Raw genomic sequence first — 22188 nt, forward strand, 5'->3', positions numbered from 1 at the left:
AAGAAATATAGAAAAAGCCTTTACACTATTATTGGAAAAAGTCATCCCGGGATCCAGCAAACAGCCCCAGACCATCACACTTCCTCCTCCATGTTTGACAGTTGATGTCACACACTGTAGAACCATCCTTTTACCTGCTCGAAGGCGTACAAAGATTATGCGTGATGAACCAGAAATTTCAAAACTTGATTCATCACTCCATAATACCTTCTTCCAGTCTTCAGTAGTCCATTGGTGTTGTTTCATGGTCCAGGCAAGCCACTTTGCCTTATTCTGACGTCTTAGCAACGGCTTTCTTGCTGCAACTCGTCCTGTCAAACCTGCAGCTCGAGGTCTTCTCTTCACAGTTGAAACTGAGATTTTCTTACTACGACCACTATTAAGTTGTGCTTAAAGCTGTTTTTTTTGTGAGCCACCTATCATACAAGCTGTTAACTCTCAGAAACTTGTCCTTTGATTTAGTTGTGGCTTTGGGTGCGCCAGACCTCTTCCTGTCAGAGCCCAAAAGGTTGAATCTATTCAACTGGACATAGCATTTTCAGTGGAAAAATGGTTCGCCACTTATCTAAGTGACTTCTTCAGTCTCAGCTGACTGTGGGTTTCCCCAACCTTATAAACAGTACCTTTGCACAGCGACTGAAACTAACCCAGTTAATGAACAATGGGCTGTGAGGTCAGTTTCTTGGTCATTAATATGTAAAATGTCATGACCATTGATCAACAACCACTGATCAAAGACCACTGATCATTGATCAATGGCCATGAGTATAATAAAATGAATAGAATTAACCTTTTGGGATTTACTTTCCTGGGTGATTGAGCATGCATCAAAATGTTTTTTCCAGATAGTGTTTTAGCTTGAAGTAACTGCATCTGTTTCCTCTGTAAAAGCTGTGTGATTCTAAACTTTATTTCCATTAATGGGGGTAAATATTATTATTTTGATTACCAAAGGGGTGTAGTGATATGAAGTAGAAACCTAGCATATCGACATTAAGAGTCAGAACTGAAACTAACATTTGAAATCTGACTTTAAGAAGATGAACATGTCAAAATATAATATGCTGTAAACCCTCATATACTGTGTGAGCCTGGACATGGACCATAATGCATTGTCTCCAAAGTCCACTGTTAATATGAAAAGTATAAGCACATATCACGATGCAAGAAGAAAAGAATTTCTTGTTTATTCAGTGAATGTTTTTGTTTAGTGCTGGCAGCCCAGAATGAGAAAATCAATGAAGCAGTGACCAGAAGAGGCTCGTTTGCTGATCCAACATACTTCATTTAAGAGGCAGCTTCCATGTTTATTTATAAAGACAAACAGGCATAATCTTGAAACATTATGCATTCTGGGACAAAAGGCGATATCGATTGTTGCCTGATTAGCTTAAGGTTTTTGACTCATTTACTGTTAACATCTGAATACCCAATCCTCAAAGGTGAATTTACTGACAGGATTTTGTGCAGAAGCACTTAATGAAGCTGAAACATCCTCCTGATCTTATGCTCAGAAAATGATCCGAATCATAGCCAGTGGTTGTTCATGCATTTATACACACAGCTGTATGGTCATTCTAAAAATATTATATTTTTACCTTTGAATTAAGATATAAGAAAACAATAAATAATTTAAAAGTTTAGTTAATAACAGAGTTACAAAGTTAAAATATTGACCATTACAAAAATTATTTAATATGTGGTGACACGGCCTTCAAAATGATTATTTATACTGTATTTTTTTCTCATTTACTTACATTTTATATATTCCATTAATAATCAATTTATATGCCTACAGTCATGTCAAATATATGCTACCACAGTTGTGTTTGTTTGTGGAAGTATTTGCTTATGGAGAGATGTTTTGCACCTGTGCAGCCCTCCAAAATCTTCGCATTGCCCAGTGTAAATGACACTGTGCATTGGTGGAATGCCAATTAGTTGACAAGTGGCCTGGAACATGGAAGGGAGACCGAGGCCTTTCTCAAAGTGCGTATTTGTGTGTACTTGTGTTCTCATGCACTTGTTATATGTCATCAGTTGCAGACCAAGTACTGTCCCAATTTAAAGTACACATCAAGCCAAGTATGCTCAAAATTCCTGGATGTGTTCTTGCTCCTCCAATTCTATCGAGCATGCATCGGTGGTGACTTGTGGACCTGGTGCAGCCAAATATCCCAGAATGCATTTCATCCAAAACGCAAACGCGGCAATGGTGGAAGAGAGCGGCTAAGAAGTTTCAAATATTACTCTCTGTGTAACAAAATAAACTTTTAAGATATTTTACGGCAAGAATGTAGCTGTGTAAACTTCAAATATCTGCTATCAAGACATCACACATTTGCAGAAGTGCTCCAACAGTTTTGGAGATGTCTGTTACCCCACCAGCTTAGAGCCGGCGAGAACACTTGATTCCCGGCACATCGTTTTGAAACCCCCGTGGTCTTTCGCTACTCAGGTTAAACATGACACAAGTCACTTAGGTAATTTAATTTAATAAAGTAAATCTTATTTATTTCAGTGTTTTATTTGTTCCTGAACAAATCAGTTTGGCAGTAAATAAAGTTAGAACAGTTCAGTTATGAAGCTTATTTAATTTTAAAGTCTTACTTTGAGAGCTGTCAGCATATTTTAAATAGAATATTTCACCCATCATATCCCTGATGTAAAAATATGCTGTTCTTATTTAAACAGCTGACTGAACTAAATCTAACTGTAGAACATCTGACTAGTGTTGTTGAGTAATGAGGGTTTCCCATACCTGTTTGAAGCGAATAGTGCACTGCGCATGCATGCAGTGAAAAAAAGAAAAAAGAAAAAAAGGCTAATACAGGACCAGGTTCCCCCCCAGAGTCAAGAAGCTTCTTGCATGTAATGTCTCCACAGTTATACACTGTAAAAGCTGATAAGGAATCATGAACCCAGCGTCTTTACTAAACATCAAACATGGTGTCAGAAGTTGTGGTGTGGTCGTGTGCTAAAGAGCTGCCAACAAAATGCTAAAGTGAAAGTTTTCTCAGCACCTTGATGACATAAAATCCCTTGTGCCCAACTCTGTGCTGCCCTGGGTTCCTTTGCTAGCTCTTCCTGTGACTATGTCAGTAACTTGGGTGTACTGCTGCATAGCTCGCTCGAACTCAATAAGCAAGTGTCTGCTGTAGTGAGATCTAGCTTCCACCAACTGCACCTTATCTCTAAGGCTAGGCATTATGTTCCACATGAGGACCTGGAGAAGCTTATTCACGCTTTTGTGACCTCCAGGTTGGATTATTGTAACTCCTTGTACTACGGTTTTCCCTCTTCTCTTCTTCTTAGACTGCAAACAGTCCAAAATGCCGCAGCTGGCCTCTTGACTGGTACCAGGAAATTTTGCCCTATTACTCCTGTTCTAGCTAGCTTGCATTGGCTGTCCATAAAGTACCCTATTCAATTTAAAATATTACTCCTTACATTCAAAACTATTAATAAATTAGCGCCGAGTTATCTTAGTGAACTTCTCAAGCCACATACTCCTGCTAGAACACTTAGATCTGCCACTCAACTACTTCTGGTGCAACCTAGATCTCGGCTGAAGTCCCGGGTGACCGTGCGTTTGCTCTGGCTGCCCCGGTACTGTGGAATACCCTTCCACTCGATATCCGCGTATCTGATTCCATTGCACTGTTTAAATCACGACTAAAAACCCACTTATTCAATCTTGCCTTTCCCTCTAAGTTAATATTTCTTTTATGATTTTATATTATCGATCGTGGCGATCGTGGCTCAAGAGTTGGGAGTTCGCCTTGTAATCGGAAGGTTGCCGGTTCGAGCCCCGGCTTGGACAGTCTCGGTTGTTGTGTCCTTGGGCAAGACACTTCACCCGTTGCCTACTGGTGGTGGTCAGAGGGCCCAGTGGCGCCAGTGTCCGGCAGCCTCGCCTCTGTCAGTGCGCCCCAGGGTGGCTGTGGCTACAATGTAGCTTGCCATCACCAGTGTGTGAATGTGTGCGTGAATGGGTGGATGACTGGATATGTAAAGCGCTTTGGGGTCCTTAGGGACTAGTAAAGCGCTATATAAATACAGGCCATTTACCATTTACCATTATGCACATTTATGCTCATTTAATTTCTTGTTTGTTCTGTACCTGTTGCTTTCCTATGTATCAGTGACAGCTACCTGCTTGCATACCTAGTACTTCCTTTGGTCCTATTTCTATTATCTTCCTTCTATTCTCTATGTTACTTGTTAAGCACCTTGGCATACCCTTGGTTTTTAAGTGTGCTTTATAAATAAAGTTTATTATTATTATTATTATTGTAGCGAGCAAGCAGCCAGCTAGCGTTGTTCAGCTATCGTATCAAAGACTAGTAAATGACCATTAATGACCATGTTGGAAGGATTCCGTACACCAGAAACATTGATGTTCAAAGGAAACACTGCAAAGAAGCGGCATGTGTTCAAGCAAAAATCCGATTCATTCATTGCAGCTGCTCATTCAGATAAGGATGCCCGAACTACAGCGTTTATCCTTCTAAACTTGGCCAGCTATGAAGCCATCGAGAGGGAGCGTGCCTTCCTTTACACGTGGAGAACACAGACCAGTGACCAGAGCAGAATCAAGAAAAAACGTGCAATGTCTCAAATGCAAATTCCACAAACTGTGTATTCCTCAAATATAACTATAGAAAGTAGGGCTGCTCAATTAATCGAATTTTAATCACGATTACGATCTGGGCTTTCAACGATCATTAAAAATGACTGAGCCGATTATTAGCCCCTCCCTCATTTATCCGCGACACCTTAAAGGCCGGTCCGTGAAAATATCCGGTTGTTCAGTGATGACGCGACGAATCCTACTTCCGGGTCTAAAGTAGTCTGCGTTTAATATGGCTTTTGTGTTGTTAACATGTTTAATGTTTTGTATTTTCTTCTATTTGATCTCAAAAAGCTCCTAAAACAGTCAGCGACCACTGTTGACCTCCCTCGGCTTTTATTACCGCTAATCATTTATTTAAGCTCAGTTTTTAAAACCTTACGATGTAACTACAGCCCAGCCCATGCAGCAGTATATGAATGACTAACCTCGTATTGTGGATGGATTATCTCAGTTGTTCTCCTGGCTGAAGTTTGGTCCTTTTACAGCATCCTGCCATGCGATTACATTTGTTCCTGACCACCGAGAACACTCACATTAACTTTTATCGAGTGGAAAAAAAGTTAGCTTGTTTATATTATGCTAACATAGCTGTGTCGCTAGCGGTCACGTAGCACATCATTATATACCAGCTAGCCCAACTTCAGTAACCCTACAAACGTCACTGCTGTTTAGTTTTCTGTCTTCATTTATGCTGGAAGTGATAACAGAGCTGTACGTTTTAATTTGTTTCCAAAACCCCGCAGTCAGGACATGCTATATTGTATTTAGATAGAAGCTAGCGAGCTAACTCCCTGCTAACTTTTAACTCCGTTAAATGTCATAAATTCCGTTTTCATGGATGCCTGGATGTTAAACTCAATTGTTACACCTGGTAGAGGAGAAGGCTGATCATTTTATTAAAGATGAAATACTTTAGACAGTTTTTCAACTCTCAGTAATGCCATAGTGATCGTTTGATATATGGACCTGCAGCGGAGTTTAGACCCAGACACGGCTAGTGACGTCAGACTGAACAACCGGATTGTCGGGCATAAACCGGTCCGTGGCGCAAAAAAGGTTGGAGACCGCTGATTAAGAGGACCCGAGGGAAGCTCGGAAAGCTAAGCAGAAGTTATTTGGAGAGTGACTGCCGTTGGTTGAAAAGAGAGTTTAAAAAAAAAAAAAAAAAAAAAACTTCAGTGGTGTTGCACACTATTTTATATTATTTTTTTAAAGTCATTGTTAACCCTTTAAAGCCGGTCAGAGCAGCACGCTCCGTTTTGCGTAACTATTTTTAAATCCCTGTAGAACCTGAACCGTGTAAGCTAGCGCAATAATTTGTTTTGCATATGAAACCGGAGGAGTTGTACTTACATCTTATGCCATCAGCTTGTCCTCGGTCACGGTTTCCTTCCACATATAGCTTTGCAAAAATTGCATAAAAAGCGCTTGCAGGAACAAAAACATAATATTCCAGAAACACGCTTTGCCGATCCTATCAGCTGTTCGTAACACTTCCCACAGTGAAATGAGGCACATGCTGTTTTCTTTGCAAATTTGCATCATAGGATTGTTTTTTGTTTTTCCTGCAGTATATAAAAATTGGTGTATCTCCAAAATAAAACTATGAAGACACTCAAAATAAATTTCCTGTGGTGGGAAACTATTTTTTGCAACTTTATTGTATTTAAAGTTTTGAGGGATAAACCTCTTAAATTTCTCCAAGTAGAAATATATGTAAACAAAACAAAAGCGATTTTCAATTTTTTTTGTAGTTTATTGCACTTTTTTGCAATTTATGTAATTACTATGGACTTAATGCATACATATTATTAAAATATGGGCTATAACAGTTGTATTGATGTATAGCAACTTGAAATGCTCCCACAAATGGCACTACAGCATGTAAAAAAAAAAAGAAAAAAAAAAATATATATATATATATATATATATATATATATATATATATAAATAAGCTCTGGTGGACTTGGTTCCATAGTAGGTCTTAAAGGGTTAAATAAATATCGTCAAATAATCGTGATCTCAATTTCAGTGAAAATAATGCACCCGCCATAGGGGTCGGGTGCATTGTGTGCCGGGTGGCGGCCAGGAGCGGAGGCCCTGGCGGACTGACCCCTGGCTGCAAAGACTGGCAATAGGGACATGAAATGTCACCTCTCTGGTGGGGAAGGAGCCTGAGTTAGTGCGTGAGGTTGAGAGGTACCGGCTAAATATAGTCGGGCTCACCTCTACGCATGGCTTGGGCTCTGGAACCAGTCTCCTGGAGAGGGGCTGGACTCTGTCTCAGTCTGGAGTTGCCCCTGGTGAGAGGCGGCGGGCTGAGGTGGGTATTCTAATATCCCCTCGGCTTGCTGCCGGTACGTTGGGGTTTTTCCCGGTGGACGAGAGGGTTTGTTCCCTGCGCCTTAGGGTCGGGGAACGGGTCCTGACTGTCATCTGCGCTTATGCGCCGAGTGGCAGTTCGGAGCACCCAGCCTTCTTAGAGTCCCTGGGGGGGTGCTGGAGGGTGCTCCACCTGGAGACTCTGTTGTCCTGCTGGGAGACTTCAATGCTCACGTGGGTAACGACAGCGAGACCTGGAGGGGAGTGATTGGGAGGAACGGCCTCCCTGATCTGAACCCGAGCGGTGTTTTGTTATTGGACTTCTGTGCTAATCACAGTTTGGCCATAACGAACACCCTGTTCGAACATAAGAGTGTCCATAAGTGCACGTGTCACCAGGACGCTCTAGGCCGTAGGTCGATGATCGATTTTGTAATCGTATCACCAGACCTGCGACCATATGTTCTGGACACTCGGGTAAAGAGAGGGGCTGAGCTGTCAACTGATCACCACCTGGTGGTGAGTTGGATCAGGTGGCGGGGGAGGACGCTGGACAGACCTGGTGCACCTAAACGCGTAGTGAGGGTGTGCTGGGAATGTCTAGCAGAGGCCCCAGTCCGCAAGATCTTCAACGCACACCTCCGGCAGAGCTTCAACAGCATTCCGAGGGAGACTGGAGACATTGAGTCCGAATGGACCATGTTCAGCGTCTCCATTGCCGAAGCTGCTGCATTGAGCTGCGGCCGCAAGGTGATTGGTGCCTGCCGTGGTGGTAATCCTCGAACCAAATGGTGGATACCAGAAATGAAGGGAGCCACCAGGCTGAAGAAGGAGTCCTATCGGGCTTGGTTAGCCTGTGGGACTCCGGAGGCAGCCGACAGGTATCGACAGGCCAAGCGGAATGCGGCTCGGGCAGTGGCTGAAGCAAAAACTCGGGTGTGGGAGGAGTTCGGAGAGGCCATGGAAAAAGACTTTCGGACTGCCTCGAAGAGATTCTGGCAAACCGTCAGGCGTCTCAGGAGGGGAAAGCGGTGCTCTACCTGCACTGTGTATAGTGCTGGCGGAGCGCTGCTGACGTCGACTGAGAAAATTGTCAGGCGGTGGAAGGAATACTTCGAGGACCTCCTTAATCCCACTGACACGTCTTCCGAGGAGGAAGCAGAGTCTGGGGATGAGGGGAATGACCCGCCAATTTCCGGGGGCGAGGTCACTGAGGCAGTTAAACAACTCCTTGGTGGCAGAGCCCCTGGTGTTGATGAGGTCCGCCCCGAGTTCCTGAAGGCTCTGGACGTTGTAGGGCTGTCCTGGTTGACACGCCTCTGCAATGTTGCGTGGAGATCAGGGGCAGTACCTGTGGACTGGCAGACCGGGGTGGTGGTCCCCATCTTTAAGAAGGGGGACCGGAGGGTGTGTTCCAACTGCAGGGGGATCACACTCCTCAGCCTCCCTGGGAAAGTCTATGCCAGGGTGCTGGAAAGGAGAGTTCGTCCGCTAGTCGAACCTCGGATACAGGAGGTGTTGGAAAGGCTGTCAGCTGTGTGGGGGGGCCCCCTTGTGGCGAGAGAGCACAGTTGCACTATTGAGCACATGTTCCAGTGATCAGAGTTGGAGCTAACACATAGCAAGAGCCGCCTGGCAGACTGACTCTGCAGGGGATGTCTACACACGGTGTGAGTTGTGTGCGTCGCTAAAGAACTGTGAGTAGACGTGGAGCCAGAAGGAAACAGGAAACAGAAACAGGATGTTAATATATGGAGATCCTGAAGACTGCTCCAGAAATGATCAAATTATGTTTTAAATATTTGTTCAATTCTCTTCCGAACCCCAGCAGACTATTGTAGGTCTTGAGTGTCTACTAAAATAAAAGCATTCTAATATCTCATCTGTTTGTTTTTATTCAATAAGCAGCATAGCTTATTAAGAGAGATTAAACTTGAGTTTTTGTCATGAAGTGATTGTGCTCAACTGTATTAAGCTTAGACATTATGAAACAGATAAAAGTAAAAGCAAATTTGGCCAAAATGCTTAAAATACTTATTTAAATTATTTGTTTTTTCATAAAGAAATCTACTACATCATGCGTCTTTTCAATTGCAAATATTAATCACAGTTAAATTAAGAGGGGATGGCAGTTAAAAGCCTGGAGCTGAGATGTCATCAAGTATACTACCATTCCAATTGTGGAATGACGATGAACTTACAAAGTACGGACTAGCGAGAACGTGAGTACAGACTTGCATAGTATTGAGAAACAGCCAGAGTTTAGCAGGAGTGGGAGAAACAACAGGGGGGAAAAACAACAACCAAAAAAAAAAACAACATGAAAGATTAAACAAAAATTAAAAATGTAATGTATAAAGTAGAGGCAGTGGCTGCCATGGACAGCTGTCATGGTTTTTAAAACAGCAGCTCTCTACATGTTGCACAATCATGTCGCTATAATTAAAAAGAGGGAGGACTCATAATCTTCACCAGCATCACACTCAGAGGAAAACTTTTCTTTCTCCACTGTAGGCCCGCCCCAGAAGATGGACAAACCCAGCATTTCATGAACAGTGGGACAGCGAACTTTGCATTGTGTGATATTAGACGTACTCACATCCTCAGCCAAGCTTAGAGGCTCTGGACTTTTACATAACAATGATATATTCACTCCTGTAGAAAGTTATACATTAGAAATATACATTATCCCCTCTGGGTACTCTGGTATGAATTATAATGATTTGCTATTGGCAAAACACAGTTGGGTAGAATTCTAGGTTAAAGGTTTTAGTTCAACATACAAGTGACAACTTATGACCTTTCACCAGGTTTTATTTAATGTCCTCTTCATGTAGCTGAAGACATTCATTGTTAAAAGCAAAAGCTGTGCAGATCTGAGATCAGCAGCGTTCTTAAACACCAAACTTACTGTTTATGCTCATTGTATATTGATGACCTGATGTTTTGTCTTTAATTTTCTCAGTAAAACAGCTGCAGCATTCACTAACAGTACATAACATGGTACTTTAGACTTTGTACTTTATTCCATTAGTTACATCTGGAGTTATTGCTAATTTACTCCAATATTAAATTAAGTGTATTCTGCATTAAGAGTGAACATACAGGATGATGTTACTGGGTAGTGCTGAGGTCTGAATTTGAGGGCAGTTCCTGTAATCACAATGAGAAAAGACTCATAACAAACTGTCAAATGTGAAGTTTATCTCTGAAATCTGAAATAAAACTGATCCTTCCATGTCCTCACACACCCGTATGTACGGGTAGCATACGGTAACAGTGATTTCTTTAGTCAAGGTAAATTCATTCATGTGCACGGATTAGCTAATGAGCACAGCTTTACCCAAAAGCCAACTGTAAGCTTAGCTAGCTAGCTAAGGACTTTACTGATTAGCTTACAAACACACATTTAACTTACCAAAAAAGTGCAGCAGGACCTCAGGTCCTTCTGTTGATCATCTCATGCTGTCACTATGACACAGTCAGTCATGGTTTTGTAAAGTAAACGCTTGCCCTCCTCTCAGCATCCACGGATTCATCTGCCATTCTCGAACAGAGATAGGCAAGTTTCTCCGTGATTGCAGCTGTTTTTCAGAGCTGTTACGATGACCAAATTGAACAGTATTATAGTTGTAATTAGAATCAGAGTTATGAGAAGGGAAACCCCTTGAACACGAATCAGCATGACTCGAACTACTAATAATGGCCGAAAGCACATCCTTGGAAAAAATTATCTGAGGAGAATTTTTGTTTTTGGTTTACCCCAGTCCCACCTTCTAAAATGGAGGAGGCGGGGTTTGTGACCTATACTGTAGCCAGACACCAGGGGGCGATAGAGACTTTTTGGCTTCATTTGGGGGAGCTGTTAGGTCATTGGTTAGAACTTGGATCTTCTTCACGGTAACTGGTTGCGCTGCACATTTCTGACACTGCCCACATCTGACAAAACGTGCAGGTAGACTGTCAGTCAGCACCTGCCCACGGACTACCAAGCCCATGCTACCATTCAACGAGCTTTTCCCCACCATGACCGTATTCCTGCGTGCAACTGTTGCCGCTGAGCTAGGCAGCTGACGTACGGCTGTCTGTGTGCTCAGTGCCATCACCCGAGGACTGGGAAGCAAGAATTAGCATATCTGAAAACATGGCAAAGTAAAGGTTGTTGGCGTTGTTTTCGCAGCTCTCAGTAAGATTAAAAACACTTTTTAGGAGAGGGGACTGAACTTGAACCGTTTACCATCTCCTTCCAATATTTAAGACTGACTTAGAGGAAAATGCCCCAGTTTTTGTATGGGAGGACGGCACACAGTAAATCCGCTGCGCTGTACACATGCTTAATGACCGTATGAAAAAGGGCCTTATAGAAATGTAAGCACAAGGACTTTAAAGGTTATAACAAGCGAAACAGATCGTGGCATAAATACCAGGGTTGTTAGCGTGACCGTGATAGTCATTGGTGAATAATGTCACACTCACCTGATGCAGAGAACCTCCAAATACTGCTTTTATGAGCCCTCGATCAAATCAATACCCAGCACTGAACCCCGTGGCGCTTTTCAAAAAGAGAACTGAGCCTGCAGCTCAGTCATAACGGTCCTTCTGGCGCAAAATAAGCCCGTGCTCCGTCGCTCACTCGCTCCATCAGGTTGGGATTTTCTCGGGATATTTATGTGGCCCAGCAGCCTCGGCTATTAGCCCCGGCTACCAGCGACGACATCTGAGCCTTTCCGTTTGCTTCGGGCTAAATAAAGACTTAATCTCACACCGGTCTGTGCTGCGTCGAAAACACGGCAGTTCCAGTCTCATTAAAACAGCGCCGGCTTCGCGTTTGTGAGAGCAGCAGGCAAGAGGCGAACAGCCGCGACGGTCCGCAGCGGGAACACGGAGACCCGGTGTCGCTGCTCCGCTCAAGCTCAGCAACTTTCAAATCGCTCCGAGTTCCCAACACACTTTAAAATCCCCCAGTTAAGATATTCCAACATCGTCCGTGTCCTGGTTCTGTCTGAGTTTTCGGCCTCAGCATAGCATCTCTTTCTTCCTGACAGGCAGCCAACATCCAATCCCAACGCTGGATTCTGGAAGTGTGGGAGGATACAAAGGAGTCGATCAAACGGATTGGAAGTCTTGGAATTGACTAACCTACTGATGGGCTGAAGACCTCAGCAGCCCGATTAACACAATCAAAACACAATTGAACTGAAGTAACAAAACAAAAGCTGAGGGTCAGTTTTGAGATTTTTGGGTTCATCGCGGTTAGCATTGCTTGACCTACAGGGTCTCTGTCAGGTCAAGCAAGGCAAACAACATTTGCCTTGTCATGGCTTCAAATACACCAAAGTCTCTCTCTGTCCTTCATTCATTCATTCATTTCATTCATTTATTTATTCATTTTCAGGCACAACAAATACCTATATTGAACATAAAATACACAAAACAAAAAACAAAACTTGCCTGAAAATCTCCTTCCATCTCACAAAGCCTTCTGCCATTGGGATATTTCACCTATATTCATCTATCCTTTACATCAGTGCCATTTTGTGGCTGCAGCCAGTGATTGTAACAGGGGATTAGCATCTAAGACAAACTGCCACTAGTTCTGCTCTGAGATCAGTTATGAGCCACACTTTGTGTGGAAACAGAGTTAGCATTAGCATTTGCATGATAAGTTTAACTAGCTGCTTTCCCAACACCCTGCCTTCTTTTTTTCAATAATATTTTTACGCCCTCTGGTAGATATTAAAAGTTAACCATGTCACAAGCTGCTTAAGCCTTATTTTTTTAAAACATTGATTTTAATATACTTTTATTAAAAAAAATAAGATGTATGCCTGTTTTTCTGAGCTCATTAACAGCAGCACCCATATAGCACTGATGGGGACCTTTTTGTACAGAATAATCATTTTCAGTTTTAATAATTTCTAATAATAATAAGAAGAATTTAAACCGACTGTCAGCATAAGAACTACATAAACCTGTCCCACAGGTGTTTTTTGGATCACATATGTACTTTAATTAATTTTGTTGTGTTATTAGTAAAAACATTTATAATCACATATTTAAAAAATATTAATTGTTCTTCTATAGACGCTACATATTCATTGTATAAGACAAAATCAGTTACAAGCACTATTAGCATCACTGTTTTATGAATTTATTTACAGATTTCAATGACAACACATATTAGTACCACTGCACTAAACACTGTTTAGCAAAATGTATTTACAATAAAACAGTGTACACATAATGTCAACATTTACATGTTACCATTTGTTTTGAGATAAGCTACTTTAAATATATAATTTGTAATGATTTGAGTGTTTTGAAAATAATTCAAAAAGAGCCCACAAAGACACAAAAAAAACCCTTACTGAAAGTAACATAGCAAATATCATTACCCCCCCCCCCCCCCCCCCCCTCCACGATACAGTTGTGGTATGACCTAATTTGTTGGTCTTTATATAGATTCTTAGTTCATCAGCCAAGGAACTGGAGCAGCTGCCACTAAGGTAACTCAGAAAACAGAGGAAGATTACATTAAGTGTAACAGTGTAAATTAAAGTGTGCACACTTATTTATAGAATACAGCAGGGGTGTCAAACTCAAATACACAGTGGGCCAAAATTCAAAACTGGAACAAAGTCGCGGGCTAACGTTAATATTTATTGAAAAAAAAATCTTCCTCCAGATATAAGAATGAATCTTTTCTTATGGACTCAAACAAGTTTAGCTGAAAAACTGAATATGGAACAAGCAAAGCTTAATACTAAACAATATATATATTAGCTGTATAATACCAGTAGGCCAGCTCTAATAGTAATTTGGTATGGCTTCGCGGGCCAAATATAATTAGTCTGGGGCCAGAGTTTGACACCTATGGAATACAGTATTGTGTGATTGTATAAATCAATTCTAAACCAAAACCACCTTCATCACTCTGTAAAGTAAAGGCTATTTTTAAAGAAAGCAAAATATAAGTGTAGTGTTATGTATAAGTCTCTATTGTAGCACTGTGTTGTTTGGTAGATATTACTATATGTGTGGCTATAACTGCAGCCATCAATTTGATATGGGCCCAATTTGATATGGTGGAACAGTTTGTATTAATGCAGCTCTCCTGAGCTCCACCTGAGTCTCAGTCCTCAGAACTATGGATTTTGCACTTTCACAGTGCTTGTCAATTTCTATCTGAAGAGTTATTTCTTATATCAGAAGCATATTAATTTTCCTTCAGCCTCCTCAGTGATCTGAACTGCCTCACGTTTTTCAGAGAGAAGCCTACATTTACACTGGAATATTTTGGTTAGCAGGCCTACAGTGCTCACGCTCCCTTCTCATGAGTTTTGAGTCCTTCTCTTGGGAGAATGCTGGTTATTACTGAACTGGCTGCGTCTTTGTAAATAAATCATTAGTGAATCACACTGTAATTGTGACATCACAAAATTTGCCTCACTAAATAAACCTGCCCCACATTTAAATGAAATGCATCTTATTTTCCCATATTTTACTGTTGTGATCCAGTGAAACTGCTTTCTTCCTCCCTGTTTAATATTTCTGTGACTGCAGAAAAATTCCTTCCATCCATCACTTATGACAACTGAACTGCAGTGTAGTAAAAATTAATCCTTAGGACTTTAATCCTTAAGACTGCAAAACAGCAAGGCACACTATACGAACACTGATTATACAGAATCTTAAGCTCACTTTTATCAGTTAATATCCTGTAGATCATAATCTTGAGCGTCACAGCATTTATAACACCTTTGCGCAACAGCTGTACATTTAACAAATTGTTCTTCAAATTCTCAGCAGGCCCTGGCAAGACATGGAAATTTGCAATCATAGTTAACAATTACAGATGTTTGGAAATACTTTGTGTAACATGATGGAGTCTTATTTCTGCCCAGCCTGACACCCACAGTGTCTCAGTGCTTCCATACTTGGTTACAATTTAGTTTTTTTAGGCTCTTGTTGCTGGCTTCCTAGAGTATTTGAAAGTAGAATGGGAGGGAGAGGGTTCAGTTTTCAGGCCCCTCTTTTATAGAACCAGCTTCCAGTTTGGATTCAGGAGACAGACACTATCTCTACTTTTAAGATTTGGCTTCAAACCTTCTAAAGCTAAAGCATATAGTTAGGGCTGGATCAGGTGACCCTGAATCCTCCCTTAGTTATGCTAAGTAGGCAGGGTTCTAGACTAACTTTTTGCCACGGTTGAACTGGTGCGCCTAACTTTTTTTCTTAGGCGCACTCAAATTTTTCAACTGCATCGCATAAAACCGCAGTTTTACATGTGCACTTTTTTGGGGGGGAAATTGTGTCTATACAGACACTATTAATTTGTAAATGATTAACTAACAATCTTGTCAACACAAGGTTCTTTGTTTGGAGCACATTTCTACAAGAAAGATAAGTTACTGAAAAAGTGCTTGTGCTTAAAGTCCTTTGGCACTCTTTGGCAATATTGTAGACAATGTTAAACTTAATCATCATCTCAGCCTCCTCTGACAACCTGTTTGCTGCTGCCTGCTGCAGCAAACAGGTTGATGGCTCCGTGTCAGAGCACTGGCTATGAATTTCAGATGGATCAGGCCTTAACTTAACAAGAAAATTATCAATAGTTCTTTTCATCTTTTCTTATTACCCACAGCTACATCCACTTCTGTCAGGCCTAGGCTATTCACTAGGACTGGGTGTCATCACTCATTTCTAAAATCCATTTGATTCCGATTCACAAGGTCCCAATTCGATTCAATTTTGCCTCAGATAGTCAGAAATATTATAATTCTGATCATTTTTAAGTACTGATATATGTGAAACTTCATCAGAGGTGTGAGCATCAAAGCAGATGTGTCATGAACCATAGTTCAGCACACAAGCTGGACCCAGAAGCAGAGACAACACGCCAAGGTGCACGCAAAAGAACTTTATTTTAACTAAGGGCGTCCCGGAAGGGTCAAAGGAAAACACGACAGGTAACTAGAAAATCAAGGGACCGGGAAATAACTCAGGAACGCCGTAATCGGGACTGTGGGAGGCTGCAACAGAAAGAGGAAGAGGGTTACTGGGGAACGGAGAAATAACAGCATACGTGGGTAGAGAATGAATCTTACGGTCCAGATGGGGCTGTGGGAACTGGAGGGAGGGGTGAGGGTCCGCGGGGAAGTTCCAGGTGATTAGAGGAGACGAGTGCCGGTAGTGATCCAAAAACTCCAGGCAGGCAGGAAGACAGGCAGGAGAGGGCTCCAAACACGCCAAGCTGTTACCGCTGAGAGGCGACTAACGGACTGGCGTGGAGCAGCTGGCTGAGCTGGGTTAAATGGTCCACCTGATCGCCTGGGATGGGATGCAGGTGTGGAGTCGACGGCCACACCTGTGAGCGTGGGCATCCCATCAGCTCCCTGGACACCGGGCCACGGACCATGACAAGATGCCTTCGTGTCAGAGTAACTGAGGATAAAACACAGAAAAAGGAGATTTTCCTGGCCTGCATGCTTTTTATAGCAGATAACCTCAAACACATTGTGCAATTTTACATGATTTTAAAAAGTTTAAATTTCTTCAGTACTGAATAACAAAAATTAGACTCTCTTTTCCGAGGTCATTTAAGTAAAAAGAAAAAAAAAAGAGCGGCCAACAAGGCTGCAAACAACGGTAGACTGGTAGGTAATAAGTGAATGAATAATGCTGAAAACAGAGATTTGAGATCGGAAACTGTTCTTGAAGTACAGAGAGAGAGAGAGAGAGAGAGAGCTGTGCATGAAGTGGGATTTTATCGTGGTGGGAGCCAAACAGCAGAAGTCAGAGGGAATTCATGACGATGTTTATCAAATGTGGAGCGTAGTTTTGATCTTCTTTTGCTGCTGCTTCAGTGATGTTTGGTTGGTGAGGGCAGTAGCAGTTTTTGATACGGGTGACATGGATGGGTGGTTGCCCGGGGCGGCATCACGGGCATCGGCAAAAAAAAAAAAAGTTGCTGTTGCTGGAAAAGTCTCCTCCACAGAAAAACTTTATTGTCATCTCCGCCACATACAGTCCAGTATATAGAGAGACGAGATGACGAGGCTCCAGTTACAGCAGTGCAAGTAAACAAACAATAAATATAAGAAGAGTAAGAAAATAAATATACACTTTAGGACCAGGGGTAAAGGGATCAATAACAATTTAAAATTTATTATTTACAGTTTGATGATTTAAAGTCTCACACACAACCTGTTGACAGGGGAGGGGCCCCGGCTGGTTCCAAGTAGAGCACATTTCATTCATAATGATGTAAACCCAAGTCCATTATGTATTCATGATTTGAATCCTGGGTTGTGTGAAATCCCAGAAATACACCTGAGACAAAGTGAATCTGTGAACTAAGGTGTAGGTCTATTAGGTTATGTTGTGGTGATCCTCGAGTTGGGGGACTTGTGTTCATACTGGAGTGCAAAATAAAACCAATGGAAGATGGACAAGAAAAGTTCAAAGCCATCAGGTGCTCAGTTTAGAAAAAATAGAAAAGAAGAGGAGGAGAAACGAGCAAAAGATACAGGTAAGCAGATGTGTCATTGGATAATGGCAGGTCATCCTGAAACAATCAGAATCAGAATCAGAATACTTTATTAATCCCTAAGGAAATAATGTGGATTACAGTTTCTCCAAAAAGAAATGGTAAAAATAGTAACTGTAACAGACTAAACTCCAAACAATACATTATGTTACAGATTTTAATATTACAGTTTTTCTCGATTGCTAAAACACATTTCTTGAAACTACGCCTCATATCCTCACAACAGTAAACACAAATCCATAACATCTCACTCAATTTCCCAAACATCCTATTTCCAGGTCAAAATGAAGCTCTACACCCAAAACTATTCACTCCTGCTGAAAAACCAAACTTTGCCCTCAGACATCAAACACAAGCCCTCAAAAAGACACACACTACAACAGAGTTTTGCACACTGGTACAATTAATTCAAAACAATAGTTCCAAAACAAATAGGTTGCTTATGATTCTCCCCTTCAAAACCCTTGTCACATGATAAACACAAAAGACGCAACCAATGTATGTACAGTGGCACATTGTCATTCATGTACTATACAGTACAACACACACCAGAAACATTATCCCACCTCAGCATCTTGTCTTTGGTCTGGGTCAGGCCAGAGAATCTCATCCACATCACAGGCTATATTGGCCCCAGCCAGGCAGCGGGGGTAAAATCCTCTTGCATGCCTGATCCACCCCTGGCATACATCTACTGATATGTCTAGGCAGGCCTCTTCCATGGCCTGAAGGAGGTGAACACGGACATAAGGTTCTCGGTCATACACTTTCCACCGCCATGCCGAAAATAACTCCTCTACCGGGTTTAGAAAGGGAGAGTATGCAGGCAGAAAGATATTAGAAAACCTTGGGTTATTGGTAAACCAGTCACGAACCAGAGCAGCGCGATGGAAGCTGACGTTATCCCACACAACAACGTAGTGAGGCTGCTCTGGCTGTGCTGGTTCCCTGTAGTCCAGCTGGAACATATGTTGTCTTAAACCATCAAGAAAAGCAAGGAGAAGCATAGTGTTATAGGGTCCTAGTACGGCATGGCGGTGGAGTACCCCTCGTTGGCTGATGGCTGCGCACATAGTGACATTCCCCCCATTGACCAGGGACATTTACAATAGCCCGATGGCCAATTATGTTCCTCCCCCTTTTCCTTCTTTTGGTCAGGTTAAAACCTGCCTCATCCACAAAGATTATTTCATGGGGAATAAATAAAATTGAAAATTGAATTAAATTAAACATCATGGAACTGAAGCAAGTTTTAGTATCGCACACTGCATTGATAAACATGGAAAGCTATTTACAGACTGAGAATTTATTAAGGAGGCTTTTCTCCCCAGCTCAGAGTTGTTATTTACAGTTTTTTCTGATTGCTTAAGCACATTTTTTGTAACTATTGGCTAATTTTGCAAAACTCTTCACACAAATAAGAAAACCTGTCACCCAATAATCAAAACATTGTAGTTCTCTTGCAAAAGCAAACACAGCTAGATTAACTCTTCACACCTTCGTAAAAATGGTGTTTCCGTATCAAACAGTACACACAAGCCATCATCTACTAAGCACACAATGCGCCAACTGCACACTGATGGTATGAATACAAAACACATCTTGCTTTTGCTTTCTCTGTGCACAAGGTAGGCTATGTCAGTTTGAGCTCATACTTCTGTCATAGATCCATAAGCATAGAGGTTTCCAAACTTCAAGTACTGGTGTTTATTCAAACACATCAAAACAAACACAAGTGTTTATTTCCAAGTATAGGATTATTTGCAATCTGGGTTACTTGGTCTGCAGTGAACATGCTTCCTCTGCCCCCAGCATCTGGTCATCTAGCAATTCTGTAAAGTAACAATTTCAGTATTTTTACATCAATGGTATTGGTGTGTTTCTCATTGGCATATGGCAGTGCTACAAATCTTAGTGCGAAGTGACTGTACTAACCGATTCTCATTTCAAGATGTCCTTATGGTACTTGCTACAGTGTAGCGGCTCGAGTTAGGCTGGACCCGTTGGCCAGCTACCCTCAGGGTCATTCCACGGTTGATTACATGGTCCACTATTGTAGCTCTGATGTCATCAGCAATTCTATTTCTTACTCTTCCTACCCTTCCTCTCCCCCCTCCTCATCTTCCTCTCCCCCCTCCTCGTCTTCCTCTTGCTCCTCCTTGTCCTTGTCATCCTCTTCATCCTACTTCTTCACCTCCACGTCCTCTTCCTCGGCCTCCTCTACTTCTCACTCTTTCTGCTCCCTCCATTGTACTACGCACACACAGCTTACCTGTATTATAGTGCTTAGGCTGATTGCAAAGTGAACTAATTATCTAAAAAAGTTTTCACATGTGAAAGTGTGCCAGACAGTTGGCAAATTAGTGTTAATGATAGCCATACATGTGTATACTTTTGCTAGGAGTGTGTTGGAAATTTGGTAATTGAGTGTTGTGCAGTGAATTGTGCCTAAAGTTTTGCAAAGTGTGTGTTACAAAATTACAAAATCTGAGTGCAAAGCAGTTTTTGTGCTTTTAGTTTTGCAAACTCAGTGAGTGGTTTTGCTATAAGTCTGAATAGTTTTAGAGATTGTGCTACAGGAATCACAGTTAGGGTTTAAGCATTCAGAAAAAACTGTAATGGGCTTGTAAACAGCCATACAATTAAAGCAAGGATACAAGACCCTGCATCAGCCAGAATTGTGGAATGACCCATCCAGGAAATGGGTGACAATGTCAGAGCCCAACAAACAGCTGGTCTGAAAGAAGACCAAGTGTTTAGTGTAGCGTAGTGTCTAGAGGCTGTACAGGAGGAACTGTTCTGCTTACAGTTTTTTCTGAATGCTTAAACCCTAACTGTGATTCCTGTAGCACAATCTCTAAAACTATTCAGACTTATAGCAAAACCACTCACTGAGTTTGCAAAACTAAAAGCACAAAAACTGCTTTGCACTCAGTTTGCAATTTTGTAACACACACTTTGCAAGACTGTAGGCACAATTCACTGCACAACACTCAATTACCAAATTTCCAACACACTCCTAGCAAAAGTATACACATGTATGGCTATCATTAACACTAATTTGCCAACTGTCTGGCACACTTTCACATGTCAAAACTTTCTTAGATAATTAGTTCACTTTGCAATCAGCCTAAGCACTATAATACAGGTAAGCTGTGTGCGGAGTACAATGGAGGGAGCAGAAAGAGTGAGAAGTAGAGGAGGCCGAGGAAGAGGACGTGGAGGTGAAGAAGTAGGATGAAGAGGACGACAAGGACAAGGAGGAGCAAGAGGAAGACGAGGGGGGGGGAGAGGAAGGGTAGGAAGAGTAAGAAATAGAATTGCTGATGACATCAGAGCTACAATAGTGGACCATGTAATCAACCGTGGAATGACCCTGAGGGTAGCTGGCCAACGGGTCCAGCCTAAACTGAGCCGCTACACTGTAGCAAGTACCATAAGGACATCTTGAAATGAGAATCGGTTAGTACAGTCACTTCGCACAAAGATTTGTAGCACTGCCATATGCCAATGAGAAACACACCAATACCATTGATGTAAAAATACTGAAATTGTTACTTTACAGAATTGCTAGATGACCAGATGCTGGGGGCAGAGGAAGCATGTTCACTGCAGACCAAGTAACCCATATAGTCATTATGGCGATTGCAAATAATCCTATACTTGGAAATAAACACTTGTGTTTGTTTTGATGTGTTTCAAGTACACCAGTACTTGAAGTTTGGATCCCTCTATGCTTATGGATCTATGACAGAAGTATGAGCTCAAACTGACATAGCCTACCTTGTGCACAGAGAAAGCAAAAGCCAGATGTGTTTTGTATTCATACCATCAGTGTGCAGTTGGCGCATTGTGTGCTTAGTAGATGATGGCTTGTGTGTACTGTTTGATACGGAAACACCATTTTTACGAAGGTGTGAAGAGTTAATCTAGCTGTGTTTGCTTTTGCAAGAGAACTACAATGTTTTGATGATTGGGTGACAGGTTTTCTTATTTGTGTGAAGAGTTTTGCAAAATTAGCCAATAGTTACAAAAAATGTGCTTAAGCAATCAGAAAAAACTGTAATGACACCATATATTCAGCCTGTTCCAAATAAGAACATTATTCCCTTCACATTATACTTACAAACACGTCATATCAGTATGACACTCAAGGCAACTGAGAGTGCCAGCACACAGAGTCTCACATACTTTTATTATTGTTCAGAAAGTCATTTTCTTTTCTGTTCACTTCTTGTACACACTCTACCTCTGCAGTTCTCACATTTGCTTTTCAGGACCATTGCTGCTGTAACTTCACTGCAGCTTTGGTGCTGTCAGCTTCAGTACTGCTCATCTCCACACACACATAAGTCCCAGTGTCCCACTGCGTAAAATAGGAGAGGTATAATTAGGTGAAGGCTGCCAGCTGTCCCAGCCAGCCTCCCCTGGCACTGCCCCTGAAACCCCTGTACCACCCTTCCCTGCAGCTGAGTCACAAACCACACCCTGCCACCACAATCTGTTGCTGCAAACTGTTTTAATGTCACTTTTCAGCAGAAACATATCAGAAAACCTATTTGCTGTTAAAATTGACCTTAGCGTGGCTTTAACTTCATATATTTTCATTACATTTTTATTATTGCTGTTCTGTTTTGTATATAATTTGTGTATCTTTCTGTAAGATGATTTATACATCGGG

At 41.7% G+C, this 22188-nt stretch overlaps 1 protein-coding gene across 2 annotated transcripts in view; it reads right to left on the reverse strand.

Annotated features, from left to right (window-relative positions):
* Positions 1–12203, reverse strand: part of large1 (LARGE xylosyl- and glucuronyltransferase 1) — a 65623-nt gene extending 53420 nt beyond the window's left edge. The window contains exon 1 of one of the 2 annotated variants that reach the window (XM_082504790.1): positions 11435–12203. The gene's annotated coding sequence lies outside the window, so the exon portion shown is untranslated. The remainder of the gene's footprint in view (positions 1–11434) is intronic. The other variant, XM_082504789.1, reaches the window with a different exon arrangement.
* Positions 12204–22188: the final 9985 nt, after the last annotated feature.

The sequence above is a fragment of the Aulonocara stuartgranti genome (assembly GCF_965226115.1).
Source record: "Aulonocara stuartgranti genome assembly, chromosome: 15".
Classification (NCBI taxonomy): Eukaryota; Metazoa; Chordata; class Actinopteri; order Cichliformes; family Cichlidae; genus Aulonocara; species Aulonocara stuartgranti.